The sequence below is a fragment of the Thalassophryne amazonica genome, chromosome 20 (genome assembly GCF_902500255.1).
Source record: "Thalassophryne amazonica chromosome 20, fThaAma1.1, whole genome shotgun sequence".
NCBI lineage: Eukaryota > Metazoa > Chordata > Actinopteri > Batrachoidiformes > Batrachoididae > Thalassophryne > Thalassophryne amazonica.
The window spans coordinates 29,066,895-29,078,243 of NC_047122.1; the positions used below are offsets into that span (position 1 = coordinate 29,066,895).

Here is an 11,349-nt window from a genome sequence, read left to right on the forward strand (position 1 = left end):
TACTCAATGGTTTTCAATAGAGACCTGGAAGGATGAACAAGGATGAATGCTGCAAAATGGAAAGTTGATAGGACAAATATTTTTTGTGAAAGTTGTGATTTTAGCTAACCAGTAAACAAAGGACATTGTACTGCAATGCACCAGTTCAGGGTTTTGGGGTTTTAAATGTTATTGTGGTTCATGTTAGTTTAACGGTGCTGTTAGTGTTATTGATTTGTTGTGTTTTTGTAGTTCAATTGGTTTAGTCAGTTTAGCTAAATGTTATGTTGCCGTTACCATGAGTGAGTTAGTGTCATGCTCCCAGTACCATAAGTGAAAACTGTAGTTCTTTTAATGCCTTCTGCCACCATCTCTGTTTGTGTGTCAAATTAAAAGCACCTGCTTACAACAGAATGCAGAAAAGACAAAAATCTCTGTGTGCATGCATATATTTTTAGAGATGCTACATATATTAGCTAACAGCAATGGACATTGATATCTCCATTCTGGACTCAAACACCATTCCAGCTGGGGGCATTATAGAAATTTTGCACAATTTATTACCACCCTTGAAAAATGTCAGTTACCTATTTTATAAACACTACCCAAGCTGGAGTCTGTGGATCCCCACGGGCAACACGCTAGTCCTGTTGTGAAAGTGTAGGAACACGGACCCACAACAGGGGGCGCAAATGAACGGACAATGGAGTAAGTCAAAATAACAACGCTTTACTGTTGTGAATGTGCACAACGAATACAACCAATCACGGAAATGAACAACAGTCAATTCACAAAAGTGTCATGTGGGCAGGCTCGAAGATAGGAGACGCCCCTCCAAGGTAAGACCGGAACCACACGGCTTCCTCCGCCACAGGACCCCGGGAATACTGGAGCCGCCAAGTCCCGAACTCCCAGGTGGCCACTGCCTCCGCGTGTCGGACCTGGTACTGCTGGCGAGGAACAAAGGACAGTTAGATGGGGGCGCGTTTGCACCCAGGACTCCGAACAGCAGGGAAGTTACCTCCACCTCTCGTTGGAACAGTAATCCACAAACTAGCACAATCCAAAAAGATACACTCCGTTAGCTTCGATACGTTACCTCTCCGGTAGAAACGATATCTCGGCAATGAGGTGGAGGTGCCGTCCTGCTGATATACCCCACTGATGATTGCCGTCAGCTGTCTCAGGTGATGGGTGACAGCTGTCACCGAGCTGCTCCCGTGAGGCGGCGGCCTGGAGCCCGCACTCCAGGCAGGGCGCCCTCTGGTGGTGGTGGGCCAGCAGTACCTCCTCTTCAGCGGCCCACACAACAAGTCCCTGTTAATTTATAAATGGGCTTCTATGGGAATTTGCTCTGTTTTGGAGCTAGCCTCAAGCGGCCAGTCAAGGAACTACAAGGAAATGACTTCCTGTCAAAATGGGAGCTCGAGTGTTGCCACTTGGTTTTGACATCAGAGGACACAAGTCAACTGGGACATTTCAAAACATTTTGAAAGCAGCTGGTGACATCAGAAGGCCCTGTCTGGCTTTTGATACAGACGCTGGAACAGTACATCTTTCAAAACACAGATGCTGTAAAGGTTTTACAGTGTTCCAGGCCAGTGTTTCAAGTTTGCCTCAGTAGTTTGCAGTACTGTCAAAATGATTTAGGATCATCCCCAGCCACACGTTCGATCCATTTTTTTTTTTTTTATTCCTATTCAACTTTCTCATTCTGTTGTATAGTTCATCCAATATTTGCCCACTTACTGGGCATCATGTTTCTCACAGTCCTTAAGCTGTTGATGCTGATGGAAGTCAGGGACCAGTGGACGAAGCGCACCAGTGAACACCCAATGTTCCCAGTTTTCATCAAGTGGCAGACAAACTGCAAATATTTTCAAATACATCTGTTCCTAATTTTCCATATCCATATTCAGCATCCACGAGCAACCCAGCGTGTGGCAGATGTGTCTAGCAGATATCACATTGTATAGAAAACACAAAGTTGTTGTTTTTTATTGATGTGGTGCATCAAGGTTCACCAGATGTGAAAGCATTTGTCTTCAGTACGTTTCTTTTTTAATGTATTTAAGTTTGTCTTTATTTTATCAGGAAAATATTGGTGGTCTGCGGGTTTTTACCGCCCCCTACTGGGCCAGAAGGCGCATAACAAAAAACGTCACATCCGGTTCTGACGATCAAATCGAGGTTGGCGCACGCGCACACCTCTCATTTTCTTCTAAGAATTTTGGAGGTAAGTGTCCTGAAATCTGTTTCCATCAGGGCTGTATTTCAAAATCAAAAAATTATTTCAACGTGTAAGGTGTTTGTCCACGGTTGTTGCGCCAGAATGTTGGTATTGTTGCGATTTTATTTTGAGTTCATAAAATACGGGCGCCAGGGGTTAAGAGTTACCGTCAGTTTGTTTATGTCTTTTATAACTTAAAAAATAAATAAATGCTGTTTACAGCATCAAAATTGAAAGGGAGGAATGTTCATTATCACGTCTTGTTTTAGCTAAATAAAGTTCAGTGAGGTTTGCGTAAACAGCGTGTAAACCACGTTGTCGTGTACAGATGGAAAAGTATTACTGGAGAAAAATGTTACCTATTAGTGTGGCAGATAATCAAAACAATCTTTCAAATGGTGACACATCAAATTCGGCACAAATGCCCCTTAAACATTACTCTCTTTAAATAGCAGACTATCTTCTTGAATTGTTAGTGCCCTCTGGTGGCCATTTCTGGCTGATGAAAATATCGCCAAGCTCAATACAAATACATGTAATTTGGTCACTTCAAAGAGGTTAGACTCGTCAGTAAAGTCAGTTTAACATACAATGGTTCATTTCAGGTCAGCTTGGTGTATAAATCTCATCGTATCAGGTAGTGAGAGCTGTTAGAGACAAAACAAAACCAGCTGATTTCAATAGACAATGAAGACCGAGGTGGTTTTCTGGCCGCCCAATGAAAATTCTTGCCTTCGGATTGGCCACTTCATCGGAAGTGATGTGGCTCCTCGGCAACCCATAGCACATTATTCGTTTGATCAGATATTCCAAAAGATAATAGTTTGGACTAGCTACGTAAAAACGGTGACAAAGGTCAATTTCAGTTTGTACAGGGGGCCAGAGTTAAAGTTGCTTTAATTTTGGTTAGGAAAAAAAAAATAGATTCAAATTATTGGTTGCGTGAATAGGGTTTTAACAAGGAATAGTTTGCACTATGTGTCTTTCTTAGTTATTATTGTTACGGGGCAACATGTCAGAATCCAGTGGATGTCAACATTATTTGACCGTTACTTTGTAGGGATGTAGGCAAGTAGGCTAGCACCTCGATTAAGTTCTGCATAATTGTGACCGCATATTCGGGAGCTGCGTTGCTATTGGTTGTTGGAGGGGCATCCTGATCTATTAGGTCGATGACATAGAAGAATTACCCAGCTCCCACCTCATGTTTGAATTTTCATCACAGGCAATTGGAGAGAGAAGATCCCTGATTCCTTGTTTTTCCTTTGTCAAAGTCACTTAAATGGTACCAGAAGGAAGAATAGGGATTAAAAATCAATGTATAGGTAATAAAGAGAAAAGGTATTTCTCATTTTTGCTGAATTTCAGAAGGCTTGGCTGTTTCACAAAGATTCTGGTCGATCGCCAAAATCCAGTGACTGCCAGTGTTGAAATGATATACCATTTACAGTGAAGGAGAGGTGGTAATCCATCATTCCTGAAAATTTCATGGAGATATCTTGAATATTAAGGAAGTTATGAGGAAAAAATATGAAGGAACAAGTCCAACTTGGTCACAAAGGCCCTGTTGTTGTTTCATCTATTCATAAAGGCCAGGAAAACAAGCTTGATTCCCTGAATTCAGTCAGATTTTATATTAGTATAGGATAGAGTATACACATCCCTCTACTTTGGGCAGTAAACATTCAACACGGTCAAAACTATTCCATTTATTAAACCTATTAGCTGTTTATTAATTGTACTACTTTTCAGGATCTTCTGCTTTTTCAAGAGAGTAATGTCTAATTTTAAGTGAACTTTTATTTAACCAGGTTAGTCTCCCACTGAGATCGAGACTTCTTTTGAAAGGGAGACCTGGACAATTATAAAGTTTCCAATCCACTTAACTTGCATGTCTTTAAATGTGGGAGGAAATTGGAGTATCTGGAGGAAACCCACGCAACCACAGGGGAGAACATGCAAACTCCACCCAGTACATAAAGGCCACGGTTGGGAATCGATCCCATGACCTTGCTATGAGGCAACAATGCTAGCCACTAAGCCACCATGCTTCTTAAGGCATATTGGTGCTGAATTTGGTGCTTCTACCACCACTTAAATATTTGCTCTGTAAATATTCTGTTATCTGCTGCACTATATGGGAGGTTTTGGAGGGAAAACTTGACTTTTGTCCTTATTTGTGGTCATGTGGTGCATTTTTACAGATTATGGTCCAGGTGCCTCAGTGTTAAGGGCCTAAAGACGTTGGGAAAAACCCATCAGAATGCACACATATCCCATGGTTGCAGCAGATGGACGACTTCTTCCAGAAAGTGGGGATGGAGCAGTGGGCTGCCACTCAGGACCCGCAGCAGTTACATAGGGTGGTGACAACCTGAGGCACGAGAGAGGTGCTTGAAATGAGATGTAGGTATCCATAAAAATGTACTGTGGTATATTCTGTGGCGTTATGCAGGCTGTTCCAGCGAGGCTGAGCCTGCAGTGGCTCTGTTCTTTCCTGTAGTGTCTGCTAGAGCACGGTGAGGCTGTTTGAGGCCCTGCTGTGACCCATCATGTGCAGGGTTATAGGTAAACCTCAGACATTTTCATCTGGCATTGCAAGGCAGATGACACATTGTCACCTTGAGATTGAGTTGTATTCTTTATTTACAGGGATGGAGAAACTCCCCCACTGTTAAGAGGGTTTTTAATACTGTTGAGTACAAATGTACAGTTAACACGGTAAGTTTACAGATATCGCGTTCTTAAGATAACCTGCTCTTTGTCCTGGAAAATTTCATACTCGCTCTGACAGTTACCTTTATAGTAATCAAACTTGAATCATTTCATTCAGTGGTGGAAAAGTTTGTTCATCCACTCTGAAGTAGTAAAGACACTGTCCTTCAATTCTGCTGCTATGTATGCGAGTAAATCTACATGTATGGCAAATAGTACTTCAAGAAAAAAAAGCTTCAGATTATACAAGACAAGCTTTTGAGGCTGTAACTCTGGCACTAAAGTGTGTGTTTTTTTTATTTGTTTTTTTTTTATCACTTGACACAGATTTGACGTGTCCCTAATGTTTTACACCACTTCATGGTGGTGGAGTTAAACTGCACAAACCTGCACCAACAATACTTTGCAGTATCTGTTGGTGAAATGTTATTGAACCTGCTTCAACTCTATTGTACACGTATTAATGGTAAATGTTCATCAGGGGGAGATATTGCTCCATTTCAAGAACCTTGGGACACAGTGATGACAAACATCTTGCTTACAGTTGTAGATGATGAGCGACTGAAGCGCTCAACATGTCGTATACGTTTTGTTTTATTCCCCTCTAGATGAACTGTGCAGCAGAGCACAAAACAAATGGTTTTGTGCATCGCCTCAGCTGTCATTAATCCTTGGTAAGATGAGCAGAGGCCCAGAAGATGGATTTGGCCTCAGGTTGTCTTACAACGTGCGGGATATCAACATGGTGCATTGTTAGAAGAACAACGGACGGAGTTCTCTGTGGGTGACTCTTCGCACGATGAGGAACGAAGTTCCAACAGCAACAGGAACCGTGAAGGGACTTCTGCTGCACATCCATCAGGGTCACATGCGTTGCTGTTTGAAATTAATTGCCCCTGGTGGGATGAATAAAGTTGTCTAAATCTAAGTCTGTTTGTATCGGTATTTTTAGAATAGGGTTGTTGACCTGAGTCCTTACCGTCTCCTTACTGTGTGACAAATGGCAAAAGACGTCTTCACGTGTCGCACTCTGAAACACCTTCATGTGCTCTGGAATGATCAGATTTAGTTTGTTGTATTCATTTTACACGTGTGTGTGTGAGAATTAGGGTGGTCCATAAAAATGGTCAATTTTTTTTTCAAAAAACTTAAAGTCTCACCCTCTAAATTTGTTGTACCTAACATAAAAACACATCATGTACAATTTCATAAAACTCTAATAATTTTTACTGGTAGCACACAGCCCTTTTGCTTGCAATAACTTTGTCATATAGTATGGTCATTTCCAAATTATTTCTGTCAGTTTAATATTGATATGTCAGGACAGAAATTATGGCAATACATTGGAAAATCAAATCTTTTCATATCCCATAAAATAGTTAACACTAAAACATGAATTGTGAGATGCAGTTCTTCTCGTACATGTATCATGCTCTTACAATACCTACATACTGGGGTAGCGAAGATTTTGTAACAATCAAACATTGCATTTTCATTTTATTGATGAAATACTTTCTTTATTGATAAATTTAAATAAGTCTATGCTTTATATATTTCCACATATTTTGATCTAGCTCCAAACAATAATATTCTTTATGCCTTGCAGTACTTAATATTCAAAAATGTATGAATCAGCACAAGAACCAATTATACAGCTGTGTAACATAAGAGAACATCCTTTACATGATAATGATATTTAAGTTGCTTGCATCATGACCAAGACTTGCTGCCGTTTCAGTCAGAATATAGGTGGCACTTCTGTCTGTTGTTTTGGTTCTATCCAATGCTGCTGCAAGTCCTGGTGTTACAACAGCTTTAATTTTACTGGCTTTTTGTGGCACTGGCATAACATATTCTTCATCTGGACTTTCTGTGTTCTCTTCACTCTGGCTGGAGACAGTGTCAGGTAGTGGGACATTAGATGGTCCAGGCTCCTCCAGTTTCTCTTTGTATTTTGCATCTGCAGCTTTCCTTTTTTCTGCTCTTTGTTCTTTGGCAGTTTGTATTTTATCTATGCCTGTCATGCATCCTCTACCTTTCTCTCGCTGAGCAAGTAGGAACTGTCTGTCATCTTCAAACTTTATCATTGTTAGGACATCCTGATGTGCCATGTCAAACAAGTCCTCCAAAGATTCACAAAACACTGTTTCATCTTTCTTCTGCTTGTCTGTATTGCGATTCTTGGTCTTTTTCAATGTTTTCCATTTTCCGAACACCTTTTCTAACTTTGTGGTCAGATGCTGCTTTGCCCTCTGTAGGATTCTACAACCCCTGGCAAAAATGATGGAATCACCGACCTCGGAGGATGTTCATTCAGTTGTTTAATTTTGTAGAAAAAAAGCAGATCACAGACATGACACAAAACTAAAGTCATTTCAAATGGCAACTTTCTGGCTTTAAGAAACACTATAAGAAATCAAGAAAAAAAGATTGTGGCAGTCAGTAACGGTTACTTTTTTAGACCAAGCAGAGGAAAAAAAAATATGGAATCACTCAATTCTGAGGAAAAAATTATGGAATCACCCTGTAAATTTTCTTCCCCAAAACTAACACCTGCATCATATCAGATCTGCTCATTAGTCTGCATCTAAAAAGGAGTGGACACACCTTGGAGAGCTGTTGCACCAAGTGGACTGACATGAATCATGGCTCCAACACGAGAGATGTCAATTGAAACAAAGGAGAGGATTATCAAACTCTTAAAAGAGTAAATTATCATGCAATGTTGCAAAAGATGTTGGTTGTTCACAGTCAGCTGTGTCTAAACTCTGGACCAAATACAAACGACATGGGAAGGTTGTTAAAGGCAAACATACTGGTAGACCAAGGAAGACATCAAAGCGTCAAGACAGAAAACTTAAAGCAATATGTCTCAAAAATCGAAAAATGTACAACAAAACAAAGGAGGAACGAATAGGAGGAAACGAGTCAACGTCTGTGACCGAACTGTAAGAAACCACCTAAAGGAAATGGGATTTACATACAGAAAAGCTAAACGAAAGGCATCATTAACACCTAAACAGAAAAAAACAAGGTTACAATGGGCTAAGGAAAAGCAATCGTGGACTGGATGACTGGATGAAAGTCAAATTCAGTGATGAATCTCGAATCTGCTTTGGGCAAGGTGATGATGCTGGAACTTTTGTTTGGTGCCATTCCAATGAGATTTATAAAGATGACTGCCTGAAGAGAACATGTAAATTTCCACAGTCATTGATGATATGGGGCTGCATGTCAGGTAAAGGCACTGGGGAGATGGCTGTCATTACATCATCAATAAATGCACAAGTTTATGTTGATATTTTGGACACTTTTCTTATCCCATCAATTGAAAGGATGTTTGGGGATGATGAAATCATTTTTCAAGATGATAATGCATCTTGCCATAGAGCAAAAACTGCAAAAACATTCCTTGCAAAAAGACACATAGGGTCAATGTCAATGAGCAGATCTGATTTGATGCAGGTGTTAATTTGGGGGATGAAAATTTACAGGGTGATTCCATAATTTTTTCTTAAAGCCAGAAAGTTGCCATTTGAAATGACTTTAGTTTTGTGTCATGTCTGTGATCTGCTTTTTTTCTACAAAATTAAACAACTGAATGAACATCCTCCGAGGCCGGTGATTCCATAATTTTTGCCAGGGGTTGTAGCTCTCTCCCAAAAAGGAATTGCCATGTCTATAGAGGTCCCAGCAGCATCATGGACAGTTTTCTTCAAATCAGTGTTTTGAAGAAAAATACCTTGAGTATTTGCCCATTTGAGGGCAATTTGTTTCCCTTTATTTCAGTTGGTGGAACCAATAAGGTATACAAATGTTCTACTTCTAGTAGCTGACGTGTTTTACTGAAGTTTCCAGTTAATGGTTAAGCATGTTAAGTCAGCAAGTGTCTCTTTTTACATTTATCTCATGTTAGATTCACCATCACCAAAGATCTGAAAGAAAAGAAGCTGTGAACTGAAGCAAAATTTTCAGCTTGTAGCCTAAAATAACATTTTTGAAAGTATGTTGTTTGTGAGAAATATTTAAACCCAGGTATAGTTTTAAATTGAATATAAAATTATACTTACAGGTGGTTAACTTCTATCCTCTTTATAAGTGATGTGATTAGATACTGGATAATGGATAACCTATTGCACGGGCACTCGGGCAGCGATAATTGATATATTTACAACCTTCAGCTATGATGTGCTACCTCTAAATATTAATGTATGACAAAAATATTTGGCAGGTTTTCTTTTTTCCCCAAAGCATAAAATGAAGGGGTGAGAGTAATGAATTTCCAACTTTTATTTTTTTGAACCACCCTAGTGAGAATATGTATGTAAGCATTTTGTACTTATTCAATCCCCCCCCCCCCCCCAAAAAAAAAACACTAAACCCTTTAAAGACAAGTCTGATGTTCTTAATGTTTATAATCTGTTTAACAGTGTTTCTCCTGTTGAGAGTTCAAATGCATAAATTCATGTTTTCATATAAAACATGTAGCAACAAAGCACAAAGTTTTTCACCGTGGATGATTTGTGAGTTTATTTGTGGTACTAGTTTCTCTGGGTCATTTTATCTGTATGAACTAAACATTGAAACATTAATTGTGGGTAAACACACAGTGCATCTGGAAATCCAAATATTGTGTAGAATCTTGGCTTCCATTTTTGATTATGGCTGCAACATAAAATGTGAAAAAAGTACTCTGAAAACTTTCCACAGGCACTGTGTAATAGAGATTTGTGTAAGTTTTTATCATGTGCACAGTAAAAAAAAAAACAAACGGGCAATTTCTACCAGACAATTAAATTTTTACTGTTCATTCTCCCTAGAAAATTTGCATGTAGAAAGTTAGTTTATTTAAAAAAAAAAATGCATTAGGCTGAAGAATGTATTATATACACTATTTAAGTTATGTACAATTTTGTGCATGTGTAGTTTGGCACCATGTCCTGCTGTGTAGCAGTTGTAAAGGTGCACGGGCGTGTAAATGCTGAACACAGCTATTATAATAAATACTTAGAAGATGATCATAATAATGAGAAGAGTGACTGTGAAATAAGTCACTCGGGTGGTGGAGGGGTTGGTGTGTAAAGAGAGTTATAGAGAAGCCTAGTGGCCTGGGACTGTTCGCCAGACTAAAGTGTGTATTGCAACTCAAGAAAACCACAATAACACTTTTCCTCAGCATCACTTGCTCTAAACCCTGTCAGATGAGCAAACACTTTTCAACTGCTTACTCCAGTTAAGGATTGCAGGGGGGGGCTGGAGCCTATCCCACCAGTCATAGGGCGTGAGGTGGGGCACACCCTGGACAGGACGCCAGTCTGTCACAGGGCCGCATATAGACCGAAACATCCACATGGACAGTTTTGAATTTCCAATTCACCTTCATGGGAGGAAGCCAGAGCACCCAGAGGGAATGCATGCAAACACGGGAAAGAACATGCGTACTCTGTACAGAAAGGCTACAGGTGAGAATTGATCCCATGACCTTGCTGTGAGGCAACAGTGCTAACCACTAAGCCACTGTGCTGCCCAGCCAGCAAATCATTTTGACTTGATCATAATCACTTAAGGAGACTGACGCAATCCAGCCTCTGTGCAACCTGACCTATAGAAATACGTATGGTGGTCGTCCCAGGGTGTTCTCTAGATTGGTAGGGGCAATGAAGAATTACACAGGTCAAAATTTAAAATGACTGCTCCAGTCATATTGAAAAGCATACCACATCATAAAAAGGTATCTGGACTATGGATGTTATGGGGTAAAAAAAAAATGCAACAGGTGAATTTCTGGGGTCCAAAGTTGCTACAATTTTGGTTTTAAAAAAATTCTGAAAATTATTTGTTGAACAAATAAGATTAATAAATGTAGTTTTGGCCATGTTGAATTCTTGGTATCCAAAGTAAAGGTCAAACAAGCTTGATATCCATTGAATTCTATGACAGATGATGTATACTACCCCATAATGTGATGTCTAAGCATGACTTAATTTTTAAAACTAATAATAGTTTGCAACACTTTTTTAACCAGAATTGGAGTACCTTTAACTTTGACCCCTGTAAAAACACAATTTTTGCTGTTTTTAACCCCATAATTCCATAAAATTTAGTCATAGATAGTACAAACGATATCTTTTTTAATTTCTATGATGAATATTGTATTATTTATTTATCTGTTTGTTTTAGTTTTGACCCTTGTGTAATTCTTGGCTATCACTGTTACCCCGGGATGACCACCGTACATTTTTATAAGTCAGTGGTCTGAGGCTGTATTGTAAGAGTTGTTTAGGCCCCTTAAGTGGTACAGAGATCCTGCTTGGCCTGTGGACAATGAAGCAGAAAACATTTTATTTTGGTGCTCCTGATGCAGAAAACATTTTATTTTGGTGCTCCTGATGCAGAAAATGTTTTATTTTGGTGAGCCTGGAACA

The 11,349-nt window shown here is 39.6% G+C and overlaps 1 long non-coding RNA gene and 1 other non-coding gene across 3 annotated transcripts; both read left to right on the plus strand.

Annotated features, from left to right (window-relative positions):
* The first annotated feature begins 2,146 nt into the window (after positions 1–2,146).
* On the plus strand, positions 2,147–5,852 carry LOC117501887. 2 transcript variants are annotated; one of them, XR_004558114.1, is made up of 4 exons: positions 2,147–2,215; positions 4,414–4,615; positions 4,862–4,930; positions 5,533–5,852. It is a non-coding gene; the product is annotated as an uncharacterized LOC117501887 (long non-coding RNA). The 2 variants fall into 2 exon arrangements; XR_004558113.1 differs by having other exon boundaries at positions 4,414–4,930.
* LOC117502523 lies at positions 4,659–4,794 on the plus strand. Its single transcript, XR_004558331.1, has one exon. It is a non-coding gene; the product is annotated as a small nucleolar RNA SNORA9 (small nucleolar RNA).
* Positions 5,853–11,349: the final 5,497 nt, after the last annotated feature.